This window comes from Setaria viridis, chromosome 4 (assembly GCF_005286985.2).
Source record: "Setaria viridis chromosome 4, Setaria_viridis_v4.0, whole genome shotgun sequence".
Taxonomy (NCBI): domain Eukaryota; kingdom Viridiplantae; phylum Streptophyta; class Magnoliopsida; order Poales; family Poaceae; genus Setaria; species Setaria viridis.
In genome coordinates this window covers 31,168,646-31,190,627 of record NC_048266.2, presented here as the reverse complement: position 1 = coordinate 31,190,627, position 21,982 = coordinate 31,168,646, and positions in this window count along the sequence as shown.

Sequence of the window (21,982 nt, the reverse complement as noted above, 5' to 3'; positions counted from 1 at the left end):
GGCTGCCTGTTGGCTACGGGCCGGCGGAGCCCCTCGATGGCGCAAAGGCGATTGCGCGGCCGCAAGGCCGCAGCGCCACGGGCGGTCGGCGGCGGAACGGCGGAGCCACGGTGCGCTGGCGGGCGCAAGTGAGGCCGGGCGGCGGCGGAGCTGCTGACTTGCGACGCGCAGACAGGCGTAGGTGAGGCCGCGGCCCCGCGGGCGGTCGACGGCGGAGCGGCTAGGCCGCCGCGACACGCGGCCGCAGGCGAGGCCGGTCGGCGGCGGAGCTTCTGGACTGCGGTGTGCAGATCGGCGCAGGCGAGGCCGCGGCGTCGCGTACAGCCGGCGGCGGGGCCGCGGGGCGGCAGCGCGCAGGATGCGCTCCGCCGAAGGAAAGGGAGTCCGAGCTCGCGTCGTTGACGGAGGCGGATGAGCTTGCCGCCGCATCGTAGTGGAGACCAACGATCTCGGCATCGTCGCGCAGACGGAGCCGAACGCGAAGGGCGACGAATCCGCGTGAGCTCTGGTTGCCATCTGCCTGGATGCGGCGGCGAGGGAGCAGGCAAGCAGGGCGTCGGGCAACCGGAGGAGAAGGGCCCGGGCTCACGCCGCCAGAGCAAGAGGAAAAAGAGAGCGGCGCTGGTTGCCGGCGCCTGAGGCGAGGCAGCACTTCGCGATGAGGAGGATCTCGCAGCAGCCGGCCGGAAACGAGAGCGAGGACCGGAGAGAAAAGAGAATTTGAGTAAAAAAGTCATATACGTAGGCCCCACAAACTCTTTGAGAATTGTGCAATGAGCCAAACCGATGGACGTGTTGTCTCTTGCATCTACGTGGATGCGCCGCGCAAGGCTTAAGAGCCAGCAGCTGGCTCAACCTCTGGAGGCCTAACCAATGGCAACAGAGACCTAACCAAGCCCACTACTGACAGCACATCCGCAACCAATGGTCACGCTCCCAAAGTGAACCCCCATCCATGACGTGCCATCGCGCCCTTGTCAATGCTTTCCCCCTCCCCCATTGGCCCGCTCGACGTCCTCGATTCGCCGTGAAGAGCCGACGAGGACGAAGGCGACCTCTCCATCTCCATTCATGGAGGCCGCCATTCCATCGCCATGGCTGGCCCGAGCGCTCGCGATCTCAGGTGAGGCGACGCGACGCTGACAGATGAGCTCGAGGCCAATGCGATGGCAAGCTGCATCATCGCCTGGTCGATCGTCCCACCGGCCTGATGATTAATTATTAATTAATGGCCCTAACCACCTCCAACGGCCGTCGACCGGCGCTTATATGGGTCCCCCTCCCTAGCGACGAGGATCGTGAAGCCACTTGTATTGTACACAGGCGACGCGACCAAGTTGCAGTGGCTGTGAGCTCTGAGCTGCAAGTTGCGACCTGCTCACGTGACCAGGGAGAAGTAGAGCCTACTAGCAGAGAGGCCACCGTACCTGTCGCCATTGGAGGCACACGCGGCAGTTGATGAGGCATCTGGAAGAAGCCTGGAAGCAACACGATGGAGCGTTGAAGAAGGCCTCTCTGCAGGTGTGTGCAGTGGACATCCCTTGCGTGCCATGGCGAGATCAATCCGGCCATGTCCGCGCGCCGGCTGCATTGCATACTTGCAAACTTTTTTTTCACTGTGAACATGTGAGCTAGTATACCCGCAGTCATGTCAGTGCCGTCCATGCTTCCGTGCGTGTCCTTGTGGACTTGTGGTGGTTGTTTGGGCCCAGGAGTAGTACGCGAGAATCGAGGTCTTGTTTAGTTGCCTAACTTTGGGGTACCCAAATTACTGTAGTAACAATGTAGCGTTTCGTTTGTATTTGTGAATTATTGTCCAAATATTGATTAATTAGGCTCAAAAGATTCGTCTCGCAAAGTACAACAAAACTGTGCAATTAGTTTTTGATTTCGTCTACATTTAGTACTCCATGCATGTACCGCAAGTTTGATGTGACGGGAAATCTTCTTTTTGCATAGTGCCAAAGTTGGGATTTGGGGGTGAACTAAACAAGGCCTGAGATGAGGCAGAGGTGATACGCGATGGCAGACTGTCACGTCACGTGCGTCACCATTCATAGTTCTTCGAGCCGTACGTCCGGATTCCCCATTTCAAAAAACAAAAAACAAAAAGTGGAATTTGCAAATGCTGGTACCACGAAATGTTTGTGTTTAAAGACGTGCCGGGAATTTGCAAATGCTGGTATCACGAAATGTTTATGAACCTTTACTATCAGGAAGCACATGTTGTCCATACATTTATGGCCCACCAGAAAGTTTGGACAGTCCTGAAGCTGTACACCGAGACATGTTAGACATGAAGACTACGGTGTAGGACGGCGTGGTCTACGTGGCTAGTCGAGGATTAAGAAACTACTCATAGCAAATAGAGTAGGACTCTCTAGTCGAATCCGACTAGTATTCCTGTAAACAACCGACCTGTAACCCTACCCCCGACAATATAAGGCGAGGCAGGAACCCCTCCAAACAAGTTCAATCAATACAATACAACCAACACACATGATGTAGGGTATTACGCGATCGCGCGATCGCGGCCCGAACCTGTCTAAATCGTGTGTTTGAGTTCACCTTCGAGTTCCTGATCTCGATGAGCCCCACGCATAAAATACTACCTCGAGCACCCCCTCGATAGGTTGCTGGGTCTAAACACTGATAGCTAGCGCGCCCAGGTAGGGGCTCTCGTTGAGAATCCACTGGCGAACTTGATGGCTCAAGTCATCATCAAGCCCACCATCACGTTTGAAGCGGGCGTGATGTTCATCTTCAGCTCCTGGGTTTGCATTGTAGATGGCGCTGGAAACTTCCACTGCCACATTGCGCCGGCCCCGGAGGAGAAGCAATACGACATCAACCTTTACTGCCAAGCTCTGGAGGATTTCGTCAAGAAATTCGATGAAATTTTCAATCTATTGGGGGGACGAGTCCAAGTACAACTCGACTTCTCCCACTAGTCGGATTGGTTCCCACGAGCTGGCGCTTAAGCCATCGTGCGAATCGGTCTACGATACAAGTCAATTCCCGTTCGGACTACGAAACTTGGGTGCCGCCTACCAAGCTACCCTGTCCAGATCACAATCCAAATCGGATTTGATCGAGGACTTCAATTACTACTCGGATCCGGATAAAGAGACTCCATTATCAGGTCCACAATAGGACCTGGTCATTACATCAATTCCATAAGGCAGATTCATCTACTGGCCCAACATGAAGCCACCTGCTCTAGCCAAGGACGACGAGTCACACCTTATCGCCTACCTTGACACCCTCCCGTACTAGGAGGAAACCTCTGTGTCGCCCATCTACGAAGAAGACGGCTCCATAGAGGTCATCACATCAAGTTTGGGTAGTTTTTCTCCAGAGTGGGAACTCTTCGCCCTTTTGATCGCACAAGAAGGCGACTGTGAAGATCCACTAGAAAGAAATCCACGATGTGAACGTTACCTAGACAACGTCTCGCAGGATGAGCTCACCGCCAACGTAGAAGGAGAATAGACTGAAGCTCAAAGGAATCAACGGCGAGTAAGAAACGCTACAAGGGTAGAGCGTCGCCGCTGCTTGGCAGCTGACCTACCCATCATGAACTTGGATCATGCGTTTGAAGAAATTTAGACGCGTCAACATCATACTCCTCTCGCCACCTTCGCATTCATTGATCTGATTACTCGGGCAATGCCTCAAAATAAGTACACCAGGCAACTAGCTCAACTGGCGGAATGCGCATACGAGAAACTCGATCAACAAAGCCCAATACACTCGGTTCGATGCACCTCATCCCAGCATAGTAGTAGCCATAGGCGACCAAGTCGAAATGAGGGTGCTTGGCCGAGTCAAGCCGGAGCAGAGGGTAGTCGGGTGGAACCCTCGAGAGGCCGTGGCCACCATGGGCCCCACCTAGAGCTTGAACCCCCGGTACGTGACCTTCGTCAAAAGATCAACAACAGCCGCGACGCCCGTACAATCATTGAAGGATGCCACCGCGAGCGTGAACAAGAAGTCGAGTAACTGGGAGAGGTTTCTGACGGGTTCCCCGCCTTCTCAAAATGAGTACGAAAGACGGTTCTACCCGACAAATTTAAATCTCCAAGTAACCAAGTACGACGGGAAGCAGGATCCAGTCCAATGGCTGCGATGCTGCTCGTTGTCAGTCCAGGCGGCGGGAGGAAACGACGACACCAAGGTCATCTACTTCCTCATCTGCATGGAGGCAGGGCCACTCACATGGCTCGAGTCCCTAGAGAAGAACTCCAACGACACAAGGAAGAACCTAAAGGCGGCGTTCAGAAACAACTTTGCAGGGGCAATGCAACGTCGTGGCAACAGGATCGACTTGTCTCAACTCAAGCAACAACAAAGCGAGACCCTGCGCAGTTATCTACGCCATTTCTTCGACAAGAAGGCCACTATTGTGGACATCATGGAGCGTGATGCCATAGATTGCTTCCAAAACGGTCTCTATGACCGCCGGATGTTCCAAGATTTTTGTAGGAGATGCCCGGAAGATATCAAGTTTCTCAAGGTCATGATACAAGCCTGGGCAGATGAAGAAGACAAAGAGATCGAGAGGTTCGAGTCTAGTCGTAATAGAGGCCACAACAACAACAACCAGAGAAATGGCCAACGCAACGACAAGAACCATAATGATCGACCTAATAACTACAACCGAGGCAACTACTCGGGTGGTCAAAATTGCAAGAGGAAGCCAGACAATAGTGTCGCGGTGATGTCCTAGTCTTCCAAGAAAGGCGACGGGAATCAAGAAATGACTCCGTTTAGTAAGCTCCTGAAAAAGTAGTGCCCGTGGCACCCACACAGCAAGCACTCTGCGCTGGATCGCTACAGTCTGCACAGAGTCATGAAAGATCTGCAGGAACCTTCTGGAACAAAGGACAAGGGCAAGGCCAAAGAAGATGAAAACAATGGCGACAGCGGCAAATTCCAGAACCCGTCCAACACTATGAACGTCATCTTCGGCGGCACACCGGGTACTGCTACTAAGTTTTCCCATAAACTAGCCCTCCGAGAGATTATGTCCATTGAATCAGCAACGCCTACGTTCCTCAAGTGGTCCGAGGTGCCAATCACCTTCTCCAGGAAGGATCAGTGGACTAGTTTCTTAGACCCGGGACAAGTCTTGGACCCAGTAGTCGCAGGCTCTCAACTCACAAAAGTACTCATCGATGGTGGCAGTACCGGGCAACGCGGCTGTACCCCTTGGTCAGGTGGTTTTGCCTGTTACCTTCGGGACCAAAGAGCACTACCGGATAGAGTACATTCAGTTCAAGGTAGCTGATTTCGAAACTTCGTATCACTCTATCCTTGGAAGACCTGCACTGGCCAAGTTCATGGCCATCCCGCATTTCATGTACTTAGTACTCAAAATGCCGGGACCTAAGGGAGTACTCTCCCTGCACGGAGACTTGAAGAGATCATACGACTGCGACACTGAAGTCGTGGAGCTGGTAGCGACTACTCAAGTGCCAAATTCAATTATGCAAGTCTTCGCCACCTCCAAGAAACTGTCCCCGACAGAACTCGAGATCCCAGAGAAGAAGTCGGGGGAACCAAGGTCAAGCTAGCAAGTGAAGTCAATATCAAAGCCATTGACCTTGAGACTGGTGATAGCTCCAAGATAGCCCTGATTGGCTCAGGGCTGGATTCCAAATAGGAAGATGCGCTCATCAGTTTCCTCCGGGCCAACCGAGACATCTTTGCATGGAAGCCATTGTCGGTGTTTAGACCCAGCAACCTACCGAGGGGGTACCTGAGGTAGTGTTTTATGTGTGGAGGTCGTCAAGATCAGGAACTCGAAAGTGAACTTGAACACATAATTTAGATAGGTTCGGACCGATTATGTCGCATAATGCCATACATCTTGTGTGTTGGTTGGATTGTATTGATTGATCTTGTTTGGAGGGGGTCCCTACCTCTCCTTATATTTGCTGGGGGCAGGGTTACAGGTCGGTTTACAAGAGTACTAGTCGGACTTGACTAGAGAGTCCTACACTAATTGGTACGAGTAGTTTCCTAATTCTCAACTAGTTCTTATCCTCCATGTAGGCCACGCCGTCCTGCACCATAGTCTCCATATTTGACACGTTTCGGTGTACATCCTCGTATTGTAGGACTGTCCAAACCTTCCGGTGAGCCCATAGATGTATGGCCGACAAGCCCCCGAGTACGTTTTTGTCAAATGTAGTAGTCCCGAGTACTTCTGTAGACATCTCCGACTAGTTTGTGGTGCTCGTTTGAGTACTCCATCGGATTGAGTCTTCGAATGTGCTCGAGTATTGCCATGCGGCTAGAATGTGCTCAAGCCTCGTTTAACTTGGTCTTGAATCTTCAATCTTGAATATTATATGGAAGTGCGATGAAAATCGCACTCCATATGGAGTAGCTCCCAAGCCTTAGGTTGAATCGAAAAATCAAGCTGAGAGTCAATTTTGTAATTTCACATCTCTTTTGCCTTAAAACCCAAAGAAAAAACTTTTTAGCTGATGGGCACGTGGCATACAGCCCTTGAGCCATTACACGACTAGTTTGGATATAAGGGTCAACCATTGGTCAACATGACCGTTCGCCAACAGTAACCTTATCTCTTCCGGGAAAATTGGAAACCATTTCAGCGATAACTAAGGGCTTGAAAAATGGAATATTCCCCGTAATTCTCGTGTCTAGGTTAACTGTGCTGTGATTATAAATAATGGAGGATTTCATCCCATCCATTTCACTCGAGCCATTCTGCCTATTCATTTTTCGCACTGTAGCCCTAATGCCGCTGCTTGCCATTCCAGTGCTCGAGTGCCACCATCCCCCACTGCTTAGCCCTCCAGCTCATGCGCAAGAAGACCTTAGTAGCAATTGCACCGAAGAAAGCATCCTCCAGCAAGTTGGCGGAGAGCAAGAAGCTAAAGGCCACCAAGAAGGAGAAAGAGCTTCAGCTGCCGGCGCTGAAGTACGATAAGACGGACCAGACGGCACTGCCAAATCAGGCCTGCGCCTGGAAGAAATCTGTGATGAAAGTTGCAGATATCCAGGCACTAGTGGATGTTGATCTCCTCTAGGAGTAGGACTTGGCCTACTGAAGGTAGGCCCATGGCAACCCGTGGCCTATGGAGAGCTTCAGCAACGAGACAGCCATCTTCACGCAACTTCATCGAGCGTGGACTGGCTCTCCCCTCGTTCGAGTTCTTTCGGGGGTTGTTGAGGTATTATAATCTAGAATTAGTCCACCTCAACCCCAATTTCATCTTGCACATTGCCATCTTCGTGCATCTCTACGATGCATTTCTTGGCATTCAGCTACACTTCCAGTTGTTTAGGAAGTTTTTCAGAATGAAGCCCCAGGATAGATTGGATCATACTGAAGTAAGTAGGTGGGGCAGGAATCCAGTTGCGGGAGCAGATCAAGGGCAAGTACTTGGAGTATGAACTAATAGACTCCCACTCTGGATGGAATCAATAGTGGTTTTATATTGGAAACCATGAGCTCCATCTTCCCAAGGTGACCGGCCATCGTCTAGTATGGAACAATCACTGGTTGGATGAGCCGAGTACTGTTGACAGCTTCCAGTTGCCAGAGCTGATACAGAAAATTACCGCGCTCAAGATGGAAGGTATGACCGGCATCAGTGTGGCGTTTAGCTTCACGAGGAGACGAGTCCAACCCCTACAGCTACGCTACACTTGGGGGTATGACTACTCGGGTCCCAATGACCCATCACGGATGATGTCGCAAGACTTGTCCATGGATGAAGTGATGGCACTGCTGAAGTGCTTCTTCAAGCACGTTAGGGGAATCCCTACGATCTTGAGAGAACACTGTGTCACCAACCCGCCGATCCAAGTAAGTACCCGTGGCTTGCAGCCCCTGGGTACTAATTTTTGTGTCTGTTAATGCACTAACTTGTCCTCTATTTTTAGGCAGAAGTTCACTTGTACTGCTCCCTACCTCCTCCACCTAGACTGGATGGCTCTAGTGCTGCTCCATGCGTACAGACCCTTGTGGTTGTACAGAAGGCAATGGAGGAGGAGGAGAAGGAAGACGAATCAGAGGATTGGTCCTCCTTCAGCAGTCCTGAGTCAGAAGTTACTGAAAAGTTCATCATCAAGCCTCATCTTTCTGACAAGGAGGGGTCATCTTCCGGGGCGTCCAAGCGTGAAGCTAAGGATGACCTGGAAGTCGGATTGGCACCGCCCCTGAAGAAGGCACGCACAGTCGCCGTCAAGCGGGTGGCGAAGAAGTTGTCCGCCAATGAAGTCCCACATCCGGTAATAACATTTGAAGAAGGACAAGATACTAAGGATTGAGTACCCATAAGTTGTTTGCTTTATTACCATGCCTAACTTTGATTCTGACATGGACAATTTGCAGGTAGTCGAGGAGGAGACAGAGGCGAAGAAGATGACTACTAAAGTCGTGCAGCAGAAGCTGCCGGCGATAAAGGAAGTCGTAGAGCTGGAGGATGACAAGGAGTCTCCTGCCAGCAGGACCAACCCCATCCTAGCGCAGACTACTCAAGGGGTGGAGACAACAACTAAAGCTGGCAAGGATCTTGTTGACGCCGGATTTTGACAAGTGTTTCGAATTGGCATCAAGGGAGGAAAAGATTGGCCGATGTGACAAGCTAAAAGCTACGGTTGGAAATCGGCCGATTGACGCTACAGTGTTTCGGTCGATTGACAAACGGGGTCGGTAAAGGTCGGCCGATTGGAAGCTGGAGCAGCTTAGCCAGTATGGGCCTAAGGTGGGCCAAAGAAAAGGATAGCTGTAGAAAGAGGTTGGCCCGTGGGGATATGATAACCAACTCCGATACAAGTTGTATTTGTAAATATTTGTTATTACTTAAAATTAGAGATAGATACTAGTCGGTTAAAAAATCAGTTGTAACAGGCTATAAATAGCCGCCTCTAGAGATTTGTGAAACAACACATCAATCAATACAACCAATCTACTTTTTCCTCGTACTTTACTTTCAAGTCGGCGACTTCACCAAAATACTTTTTCCTTTCACGAGTTCGTACGGGTTGGCAGGGCTGCATCGACGTGATCTCCGGCCAATTCTGTAAGTTCCTCTTATCGAGTAATATCTAAGCTTTAACTTCGGGCGCATCGCTGTTGTGTCATTTAGATTTATTCACCAGTTATCGATATTAACTAGAATCGTAGGTTATGCCTGTTGTTTTAGTTTTTATCACCAGTTTCTGGCTTGAGATACGGACTGTCGACTTTTATTACTTTTGTTCTTTATTATCATACAACCGATTAGATCTATCCCAAGTGTTGTTTTCCTTGCGTTGTTTAGTTTGCTTTAGTAGCCTTTCTTTACAATCGCTACGCGGTTTTGGCTGTTTTTATAGCTGATTACCTCTATAGTGAATCGGCCGATTCGCCGAAACGCTTTGAAGACAGATTGGAACTCTAGCTGATCGCAAACCCTGGAATTTAATACTTTTACTTTCTTGTCAATCAACAGGTCAGATTGAATGGCACGCCACGCGAACCGCACTAGGGCGATAACCCGAACAGGAGTTAAGCAGATTCTCGCGGGTCGTGTGTCCGACGCTAGGGATCATCAGCTGATTTTTAGCGCCAACAGATCTAGATGCAACCCGACAAGCCGCGCCGAAGAAGTCGTTGCCCACCGTCAAGTCCCTGCGTCTGGGGGCTGGGCCCTCCATCAAGATAAAAAGGTCCACCAAGTAAGTATCCGAATATTGATTTTAGCTTGATGTTGTTGTACTATGTTTTGACACTTGTCTTGTATTAGGAGATCCGCCAGCATGGATATTGAAGGCCCAAGCACGAAGTCTGGAGCTGATGGCAGTAGCCGCTCAGCCTCAGAGCTTGCCTTGGAGCCCGCAGTTCCACCACCTGAGGAGCAGCCTGCACCTGAAATCGCTCCAGGTGTGGTATCCCTTGTTAGGGTCCTTATGCACGATGTCTTGGCGTCGCTTAATGTTGCTGTAGTGCCAGCCCTCGAACTACCGTTGGCCAAGCCCATTGCGGAAAGTACTTCCGCAATGGTAGAGGAGTTGGTGGCCCTTATGCTGAATCCAGAAGCCAAGCTAGAGCCAGAGGTCAAGATAGAGGTGGCGACTACTGGTGGAGTCAAGGCTGCACTTGTAGCCCCCGAGCCCGAAGTTGGTGTTGAGGTTGCTGGGGTACTCCAAGTGCTAGCTGTTGTCCCGCTGTTCGAGGTGGAGCCGTCAACTAGACGTGGCGCTGCCTCCCTCTTGCCTTCGGTGGCTGAGCCATCTACTAGCCGGGTGCTGGTCCCTCTCGGTGCACTAGATGCCGAGGAGCACGACGAGACCTGGATTGCTCCCGGGGTGGACATCGAGAAAATCCAGCTGATAGTAGATGCGCTAGCTACTGTGGAGATGGAGGCCACGATCATGGAGATGCATTGTCGTGTAGGTGAGTATACAGTTGTAAGTTTCACTTTGCCTTTGTCTTGAAATTGGCACTCAGTGCTTCCACAAGTACTTTCTCTATTTTTGCAGAAACTGATTGAGCGCTCCTACGAGAAATCAAAGAGGATCTAGGGGTATGGGACACCATCCTGCAGGCCCATGCGCTAGAGCAGACACCAAGTTCTCAGGACTGGATGACACGTCGACTGTGGAGCATGTGAATAGATTCATTATCCAGTGCGGGTAAGCCGCTACGCAAGATGCTCTGCGAGTGCGATTGTTCTCATCATCCCTATCCGGATCGGCCTTCTAGTGGTTCACTACGCTGCCGCCCAATTCCATCATTACATGGGCCGATTTGGAGAAGCAATTCCATAAGTACTTCTACACGGGAGTCCATGAGATGAAGCTCTCAGACCTGACCAGCCTCAGGCAGAGAAGCGATGAACCAGTAGCCAGTTACGTGCAGAGATTCAGAGAGATCAGAAACAAGTGCTACAGCCTAGTCCTAACTGACACTCAACTGGCCGATATCGCCATCCAAGGTCTCCTGCCACACATCAAAGAGAAGTACGCCTCCCAAGAGTTCGAAAGCTTGAGTTAGATCGTCCACCGATTGTCCGGCCAAGAGGTGTGCCCTTTTGACCAACGGAGGAATTTTCAGAAAAAAGTGGCATACCTGGAGGGGTCTGAATCGGAGGAAGAGGCAGAAATCGGCCTAGCAGAGTGGGTAAAAGGAAGAAAGCTGATATCGTGTCCATTTGGAAAGAAAGAACCAGAAGCATTCGGCTTTGACACGTCAAAAGCTGACAAAATCTTCGATTTGCTTCTCCAAGAAGGGCAGATCAAGCTTTCACCTTATCATACGATTCCATCGGCCGAACAGCTCAAAAAGATGAAATATTGCAGATGGCATAATGCCAGAATGAATGTAAGATCTTCCGACAGCAGATACAATCCGCAATTGAACAAGGGAGACTCAAGTTCGAAGTTCCAACAAAGCCAGTAAAACCAATGAAGATCGATCAACAACCTTTCCCCGCCAACATGGTCCATGCAGGTAGAAACGCGCTCAAAACCAAAGTGCTGACGTTAGAATCGGCCAGGAAAAGTGGCACTATGGACCCTAGAAATCAGGCCACGGTCGAGGATGTCAAAAGAAAAGGACAGATCGAAGATGAGGGTGAAAGATCAGAGAGGTCACGTAGACCTATCACCTCCCAATACTTACTCAGCAACCGCAAGAAAGCTCGAGATGCCACAAAGAGATGATGCGCCAACACGAAGATCACTGGCGATGCCCGTTCTTCATCCACTGGTGGGAAAACAACCTCAGGTTACCATCGGCCGATAATTGCCCCGAGTGCAACGGTCAATAGCGCAGCGGTCGCCCGAGGTCACGCTCCAGGGATCGAGGATCAGAGCCAATTAGCAGATACAGGCGCGAGCAAGAGGATCGGCGCATTTCGGTGTGTGATCGGCTGGGGGGCAGATTTGACCAACATGATCGGCTGGAGGGCAGAAGTGACCAGCGTGATCAACTGGGGAGGATGACCAATGCCAGCGCACATGATCGGCTGGAGAGGATGGCCAATGCCAGAGTCTCGGACGAAAACCCCCTAGGACGAGGGCTAGACTGGGAGCGTGCAAAACCTCCGGGTAAACCAGTAAACCCTAGATGGTGCCCAGACGGTTTGACCAAATCCCAGAAATGAAGAGTCCAGCATCTGCGCCAATGGGAACAACAAGAAGAAGAATAGAAGCAAACAATGGGTAAGAAGGAGGACAGGTCTCGAGTCTGGCGCCCCAAGGAAAAATAGATGAAGAAGACAACAATCAGGGGTTGGCAGCTGATGTCAGCATGGTGTTCATCTTGCCGATAGAATTCATGGCTCCCGCCGATCGGGACGATGCAACAGAAATAGAGGAGCACATGGCACAATTGGCTTTGGAGCCAATGACAGCCACTTTTGAGAAACCCGAGGACGAAAAACGCCAACATCTCAAGGCTCTGTTCCTCAAAGGACACGTCAACGGACGGCCAGTCACCAGACTGCTAGTAGACGGAGGCACTGCAGTCAACATCATGCCGTATGCCATGTTCCGGAAACTGGGCAAAGGTGACGAGGATCTAACCAAGACGGACATGATGCTCAAGGATTTCGAAGGCAACGTGTCCCCGGCCCGAGGAGCACTCTGCGTCGACCTCACCATCGGTAGTAAGACTCTACCCACTACTTTCTTTGTTATTAATGGTAAAGGGTCCTACAACATGTTGCTCGGGCGAGACTAGATACACGTGAATTGCTGCGTCCCGTCTACATGGCACCAATGTCTCGTCCAGTGGGTCGGTGACAACATCGAGATAGTCACCGCCGATTCCGCCCACAGTGTTACCGCAGCCGACGCGCAACAGTGGAGCTGCGAACACGTCAAGTGCATATCTAGCGGAACCTGGGACACCAATTTTCTGAGGGTGTCGGATTTTGGCCTACAGCCGATCCAAGCAGTCGGCTCTGAAAAATCAGATTAGATGGATCAATTCATCCGAGAAGACGGGAAGCTTGGGCACGGGTTTACGTCGGCCGATTCATTGGAAATGGTAGACTTAGGAGATGACAGCAAGCCAAGGCCGATGTATATTAGTGCTAGTCTAGACCCCGAATATAAGCGTGAATTGGCAAGTTTGTTAAAAGAATCTAAAGATTGTTTTGCTTGGGAATTCCATGAGATGCGTTGTCTAGACCGATCCATTGTCGAGCACCGGTTGCCTATAAAACCAGGATATCGCCCGTATCAGCAGCCCGCACGACAATGCAACCATAAAATCCTACTTGATATAAAGGCCGAGATTACAAGATTGATTGTAGCAGGATTTATTCGGCAGTGCCGCTATGCCGAGTGAATTTCCAATATTGTGCCCATATACAAGAAAAATGGAAAGCTGCGCGTGTGCATTGAATTAAGGAATCTTAATCAGGCTACGCCGATGGATGGGTATCCAATGCCGACAACCGATGTTTTGATAGACGCCGCCACGGGACACAAAGTCATCAGTTTCATGGACGGTAATGCTGGGTACAATCAGATATTAATGGCCGAAGAAGATATTTCAAAGATGGCTTTCAGGTGTCCAGGCCACCTCGGTTTGTTCGAGTGGGTGGTGATGACCTTCATTTAAAAAACTCCAGAGCTACAGATCAACGGGCTATGAATTATATTTTCCACAAGCTTATTGGTGTCCTGGTGGAAATTTACATCAACGACGTCGTGGTCAAGTCAAGAGGGCATCAGGAGCATCTGGCTAATTTGCGAGAAGTATTGGAATGCACAAGGAAGCATGGATTGGAAATGAACCCAAACAAATGTGCCTTCGGTGTTTCGGCTGGACAATTTCTAGGATTCATGGTCCATGAGTGCGGGATAGAAGTCAACTGAAAACTTATAGCTGCCATCAATAAAGTTGTAGCCCCGCAGAACAAAAGTGAGCTACAGTGCCTAATCGGCAAGGTTAACTTTATCAGAAGGTTCATATCCAACTTATCCGGGCGTATTCAAGCCTTCACTCCTCTGTTGAAGTTAAAACCCAACCAGGAATTCGTGTGGCGAGAGGAACAACAAAAAGCGTTGGAAGACATCAAGCAGTACCTAATCTCACCACCAGTGTTGGTTTCCCCATAGGCTGACAAGCTGTTCAGACTATACTTATCGGCCGAGGAACAAGCTATCGGATCGGCACTGGTACAAGAATTCGAAGGAAAGGAAAGAGTAATCTATTACGTCAGCAGAAGACTCCTGGACGCTAAAACTAGATATTCCCCAGTAGAACGGCTGTGTCTTTGTCTATTTTTTCATGTACTAAAATCAGGCACTACCTGTAGTCAGCAGAGTGCATAGTTGTGTGCAAAGATGACGTCGTCAAGTACATGCTGTCATTGCCAATTTTGAAAGGAAGGATCGGAAAGTGGATTCTAGCTCTATCAGAGTTTGACCTAAGGTACGAATCAGCCAAAGCTGTCAAAGGCCAAGTAATGGCCGATTTCGTGGCCAAACATTGTGGACCTGGAGTCGCCGTCGTTGAGCCAGCTCCATGGGCACTTTACTTCGACGGTTCCTCATGTGGGGTCAGATCAGGAATCGGCATCGTTCTCATATCGCCTCGGGGGGCAAGTTATGAGTTCTCTCTGTTGATAGAGGCGTCCGCCACCAATAACCAGGCAGAATACCGAGCTGTCCTAAAGGGTATCCGATTATTGAGAGAAATCAAGGCCGATGCAGTGGAGATTTTTGGGGATTCCATGCTCATTGTTGATCAATTAATTGGGAAGTCTGAATGCAAGGACGATGTCTTAAGGATTTACTATGAAGATTGCCTCCAGTTATTAAAGGAATTCAAGTCTGCAGTTATTGAACATATTCCCAGAAGTTTCAACGAAGAGGCCAACAGGCTTGCCATGACTCTAGACCTTGCGGCCGACGATTGGCGGAAGGAGATTGCTGATTACTTAAGAGATCCGTCAAGGAAAGTGGATCGGTGAGTGCATTTTTAGGCCACGAAATATGTGCTACTTGAAGATGATTTATTCTACCGGACGATTGATGGAGTACTACTTAAATGCCTTGGGACAGAAGAAGTAAAGGTTCTGATGGGAGAAATTCACGAAGGCGTATGTGGGGCTCATCAGTCGGCTCACAAAATGAGGTAGATGATTAGGAACAATGGATATTACTGGCCGACGATACTCGAAGGGCTTTAAATATTATAAAGGGTGTCAGGATTGCTAAAAATTCGGTAACGTGCAATGTGCACCATTCTCGGCTATGAACCCAATAATTAAGCCATGGCCGTTTAGAGGTTGGGGAATAGACCTCATCGGACAGATTTATCCTCCATCAAGCAAAGGACACAAGTTTATATCAGTAGCCACTGATTACTTTACCAAGTGGGTGGAGGCAGTCCCCCTGAAAACCGTGACATCGGCCGCTATGATCAATTTTGTAAGAGACCACATTGTTTATCGGTTCGGTATCCCTCAAACCATCACAACCGATCAAGGGAAAATGTTGACTTCGGGAGAGTTTGAAGAGTTCACCGCCGATATGGGAATTAAATTGTTGAATTCCTCTCCGTATTATGGTCAAGCTAACGGTCAGGTCGAATCATCCAATAAGGGGATAATCAAGTTGATCAAGAGGAAGATAGAGGAGCAGCCCAAGAGGTGGCACGCATCCTTGACTGAATCTTTATGGGCCTACAGGATGGCTGCCACGGAGCTACCAAAATATCTCCTTATCAGTTGGTATACGGTCACGAGGCAGTGCTACCTTGGGAGTTAAGGACCGGATCCAGATGCATGTCACTTCAAGATCAATTGACAGCCGATGATTATTCTCTCCTCATGAAAATGGAGCTCGACGATCTGGCGGATCAGCGGTTAAGGGCCTTGATCAGTATTGAGGAGAATAAGAAGAGGGTGGCCAGATGGTATGAAAAGAAAGTCAAGGTCAAGCAGTTCTCCCACGGAGATTTGGTATGGAAGCTGGTGCTGCCGATAGGGTCTAAAGATCCCAAATTCGGTAAATGGTCGCCTACTTGGGAAGGGCCGTACAGAATCGGCCGATGTGCTCCGGGAAATGCGTACATATTAGAGACCATCGAAGGAGAGGAATTTACGAGAGCTTTAACTGGAGGTATTTAAAGAGATATTATCCTAGCATATGGGTGGACCCGTAGCCAACGACATGGCACGTCGAGTCATTGTGACCGACTCCTATTGACTCGTGTTCATATAGCTGATGCAAGGAGACATCGCCTTAAGGATGAAATTTTTAACAAGTCCGGCCGATTTATTATTCGGTACAGCGATAGGATACATGGCCGACACGGTACAAGTCACCCTTAGACCAAAAGTACCAATACATTCATTAACCATGTTTCAGTTGAGCTTTTTTCTTATTAATATCTCTTTTGACCCGGCCTAGTTCTATTAAGAGACGGGTGTTTTTTTCCTCCAAATCATCCATGGCGACTTCAATGGCAACTTGACGAGGAATTTGGTGGCTTCTTTTGAGAGGCGGTTGGGATGTTCCTGCCATGGCATCTTCAAGAGCGATCTGACGAGGTAGCTGGTGGCTTTTCTCGATCGGTGGTCGCCTGGTACAGTTGGCTTCAATGTGATCCAAGATCTTCTGGACATCGGCAGGAATGTGATCTTTGAGTTCTTCGCGATGGGCCTCAATCAGATCTTTGTTTGCCTGTGTTAGTGGTTCCTCGGAGTGCATAATCTCAATAGCCCATTCCAGGCCAGGGCTAAGGCGTCTCGGCTAGGAAAATAACAAACAATCACTCATCGTTAGATTGATGAGCGTTGGGTAGAGGAACGAAGAGGATTTCATACCTGATTGACGGAGGAAGAGGAAGACATCTGGCGCCTGGTTTGAGGGTGTGGAAATAAGGCAACTTAGAGAATGGAAGGCCGGGCAAGGTGCGGATGTCCCTAGAAGCAATACGGGGGTCTCGTATTTATAGAGGAAGGGGATGAAGGGTAACGGTTGGTAAAACACGTCCCATCGGAGTGAAGGGCTATTAAATGAAAAGCTACGAGGGAAGACCGTCCAAGTTTAAATTCACACGGCAACAGCGAAAGAGCATTAAGTGTTTGTACAGAAGCATTCAATGTTCGTTACATTCACCCGAGGATAGTATTAATGGCCGCGATCGCCCGCTGCCAGATCTGATCAGTCGAATCTAAAATCCTTTGGTCATCGTCGGCCGATCCAGGGACTTCTGGCATATTGCGGTGAAGTCGAATAGCTTCGTGGGCAAGGTTCTGCCTCTCCTGCTTTAGATCGACGATAACAGATGGGAGATCATGGAGTTTCCTTTCTTCGGTGGCTATCGCTTTGGTCACCTGCTCCATTTCTTTGGCAAGCTCTGTCCTTCGCCGTTTGAGGCGATCTATGGTACCAATGATGTCCGAGCGAGGGTTTTCAAGAATGCCGATCCGCTGGTGTACTTCTTGAGCTTGGTGTCTGTAGGAATCCTCCTCTTCACGTGCCTTTGCTAGTTTGGCACGATCGGCCATGTGCCGTAAAGCTCTGAACACCGGGATTTGCATTGACTCGATGTATGCTGCGGGTGCTAGAGCTTCTGCTACTTCTTCTGGGACTCGGCCTCTGATTTCGCTGAAGAGCTGCCGAATCGGCAAAGCATCTTCCACCAGTTGGCCGATATCATCCTGAAGAAGGATCCGTATACTCCGGAGCTTGGTGTGAACTTCGTCAGGAATGGAACTCAGAGCAACCTGGCGTGAGGCGACCCTCTCATCATCAGAGAGTGCGACCGCAAAGGAAAAGAGGTTGTTGTTGGGAGTGTCCTGCTCCTGATAAAATTAAGAGATGGATTAGCTGACGGCGGCAGAAAATCAGCCGATTTAGACATCAAGTTTGTTACTTCTTTAAAATAGATTTCTTCTGTTTGTGTTGGTGGGAGCGCTGCCCTCGTTTCAGGAATCGGCACGGTCGGCTCATCAGAAGAAGAGGATTCGACGATTATCGGCGCCGTACTCAGGCCAGCCTCCTGGAAAATTACAAGAGATGGATCTCTGTAAGTATGAAGCAATGGTCAAATCTGATGATGAATACTAGCTGCTCTACCTCTACGAGTCATCCGGCCGATGGTCATTGGAAAGGTACGATTGATGTACCCAAAGTGGCCTGCATCAGAAATTGGTCAGGTTTCAGCTAAGGATTAAGAGATTTGAATGAATATAATACTCTACCTCAATGGAAGGGGCTGTTGGCATCTCGGTCTCTACTTGGTGTGCGGCCGATTGCTGCAGAGATTGCTCTGTAGTGATTTGTGCAGCCTAACAGAAAAAGGAGATTAGTACTGACAGTATACTTAAAAAAATATACGAGGCATATAAAGTTACCTGAACAGCTTCTAACAACAATGATGCAGCTGCTGCTCCAGCTTCTGTAGTGGCCTAGGGGTCGACTTCTTCGATAATTGGCGGAGTCAGTGCGACTAAAGATTCAGCCGGTGCCACCGCCGATTGATCAACCGATTCTATACAGGCGTGCACTCAACGGCTCGTTTTCTTTAGAGAAGATATCTTCAGCTTCTGTTTCAATTGACCAGTGGACATATCTTCGATGGATGGAGCCTGAAAACCAATGATTGGAAATGAAGTATAAGGATGGCGATTATCTATCGGCCTTCCGCTGCGATTGCGCGTTGGGGGGAGATGACTTCCAGACTGCAGAAGAAAAGAAAGTCAGTGGTAATCTTGCAGTACAAAAGAATTATGTTAAAATCGGCTAAAAAGGGGTAGTACCGCTGCATTTGGATCAATGTTGGCGGGATCCAGGTCGTTACAGTATGTTGCGGGGGACACGCAGAAGAGATGTTGTTTCGATTCGCCCCACCATAGCTTGAATTGTTGGACGGTGAAGGGGGCCACCACCCAGTTGGCCAAGTCAATGGTATTGGAATCTAACGCCAAACTGCACGGTCGATTATATTCGAGCCCCGTGGTAAGTTCGTCCCGAAACTTCACACGACCAGCAAAATAAATCCCAATCGGCAATTGTCCAAGGCCGAATTGCCGTGCTGCCACTGATGGGTTGTAAAACTCATAAGTCGGGGAGTCTTTCCCAGGCTTGATCGAGATATCCTTGAGCTCATTGTCAAAAGAATTGGTGGTTGAATTGAAATAGGCAGGGTTTTCGAAGAGTGGCTTAGTTCTCTGGTATGGATACCAGCTGGTGGTTTCTTCACTGAAGCCAGCATAGAAGCATCTGAAGTAATCGGCGGTCTTGGTGGGAGTGAATTTACTGCCGGGGATGGCCGATGCCGCCTCACCAAAAGAAGTGCAGCGCCGACGTACCGTTGGATTTTCCTTTGACTCAATATTGGGGAATGTTTTGATCTCAATTTTTTCCCAGGAAACTTTGACCATGTATAGGTTGAGCCAGAGGCTAATGAACCACCAAGGGCCACCGGGGTTTCCAATCGGCTCTCCAGTTGATAATTTTACGACAATCTGGTGCAACATATGATAGGCCGATCCCAACAAATGCTTCCCTAAAGGAACATTGGAGCCTCTCGCTAATGCTTCGGCCAGAGCTTGCGTGTTCGATGAAGGGCCGACTGCTCGGCCACAGAAGAAATGTTTTTCTAGCCACATCATCAGAAAGGCTATGTGTTCTCTATCGCCGATGATTCCGGTCTTCATGTTCGTATCGATATAGCCTTTCCATCCGCCGATTCCTTTCATTTCCAGGCGATGGGTCGGCTTGATCTGGAAGTCGAAGGGCCTGTCAGGCGAAGAAATGTCAAGGCCGGTCAACATCAGGACATCGACTAGAGTCGGAGTCATGGGCCCGTGGCCAAAGAGGAATGCGTTGAGGGCATCAGAACAGAAATAGGACGCCGCCATAACCAGGGGCTCGTTCTTCTCCATCTGAGATAAAGACAAGTTTATGCAATGGCCGATTTTCTGTTCGTCCCACAGAATCGGCCATCCTTTGGAACCATTCCTTCCAACCAGGGGTCTCGTTCGGCCAAGATCTAAATGCACCCGTCCACTGATCCAGATCCATGGGTGATTGCTTGAAAGGGATTCTGTGGGTTTCCAAATTGATGAAGTCGGTTGGATCTACGTTTCCCATGGGGCCAAGGCTGATAAGACCAGGTGCGTCTGAGAAAGGGATGGTAATTCGCTACCTAATCGCCTAAGGAAGATGAAAAAGGAAAACTCAGAATAGATCTAAAAGATGCATGAGCAGTGAAAAGTAAAAAGGAAAGCTTTAGGTGTTTACCTCTTGGATGAAGTTCATAGTCGCTGATGGAGCCGCCATTGGAGAGAATGAAGCGGGGTGAGGACGAGAGAAAGATCACCGGAGGAATGCGACTGGGAGGTGAAAGGGTGCCAGAATGTAAGGGAAGACGATTCGTCGGGGTAAGGAGAATTTCTGAGCTCGTGAAGAAGAAGCGGCGGGGAATGCTTGTATTTAAGGACGGTTCGGGAGAATGGGTAAATTCGGGATTTTTTACCGTGCCGTCTACACGAATTTCGGAGGAGCGGTTGCTTCAGGCGCCCAGTTCGAAAAGATTGTAATCATCAGGTGGAAGACTGCAAAACAGAAAGGGGTCTTTGCCGCGCTTGTTTCGGAGAGAGAGTTAAGATTAAAAAAGAATTTTGAAGCAAAAGTCATGTTTTGCTCCGAAACTGGGGGGGCATGTGTTGACGCCGAATTTTGACATGTGTTTTGAATCGGCATCAAGGGAGGAAAAGATTGGCCGATGCAACAAGCTAAAAGCTACGATTGGGAATCGGCCGATTGACGCTACAGTGTTTTGGCCGATTGACAAATAGGGTTGGTAAAGGTCGGCCGATTGGAAGTTGGAGTAGCTTGGCTAGTATGGGCCTAAGGTGGGCCAAAGAAAAAGATAGCTGGAGAAAGAGGTTGGCCCATGGGGATATGATAACCAACTTCGATACGAGTTGTATTTGTAAATATTTGTTATTATTTAAAACTAGAGATAGATCCTAGTTAGTTAGGAAATTAGTTGTAACAGGCTATAAATAGCCGCCTCTAGAGATTTGTGAAACAACACATCAATCAATACAACCAATCTACTTTTTTCTCGTACTTTACTTTCAAGTCGGCGACTTCACCAAAATACTTTTTCGTTTCACGAGTTCGTACGGGTTGGCAGGGCTGCATCGACACGATCTCCGGCCGATTCTGTGAATTCCGCTTATCGAGTAATATCTAAGCTTTAACTTCGGGCGCATCACTGTTGTGTCGTTTAGATTTATTCACCAGTTATCGATATTAACTAGAATCGTAGGTTATGCCTGTTGTTTTAGTTTTTATCACCAGTTATCTAGCTTGAGATACGGACTGTCGGCTTTTATTACTTTCGTTCTTTATTATCATACAGCCGATTAGATCTATCCCAAGTGTTGTTTTCCTAGCGTTGTTTAGTTTGCTTTAGTAGCCTTTCTTTACAATCGCTACGCGGTATCAGCTGTTTTTATAGCTGATTACCTCTACAGTGAATTGGTCGATTCGCCAAAACGCTTTGAAGACAGATCAGAACTCTAGCCGACCGCAAACCCTGGAATTTAATACTTTTATTTCCTTGTCAATCAATAGGTCAAATTGACTGACACGCCGCGCGAACCGCACCAGGGCGATAACCCGAACAGGAGTTAAGCAGATTCTCCCGGGTCGTGTGTCCGACGCTAGGGATCATCGGCCGATTTTTAGCGCCAACAGATCTAGATGCAACCCGACAAGCCGCGCCGAAGAAGTCGTCGCCCACCGTCAACTCCCTGCGTCTGGGGGCTAGGCCCTCCATCAAGATAAAAAGGTCCACCAAGTAAGTATCCGAGTACTGATTTTAACTTGATGTTGTTGTACTGTGTTTTGACACTTGTCTTGTTTTAGGAGATCCGCCAGCGTGGATATTGGAGGCCCAAGCACGAAGTCTGGAGCTAATTGCAGTAGCCGCTCAGCCTCAGAGGTTGCCTTGGAGCCCGCAGTTCCACCACCT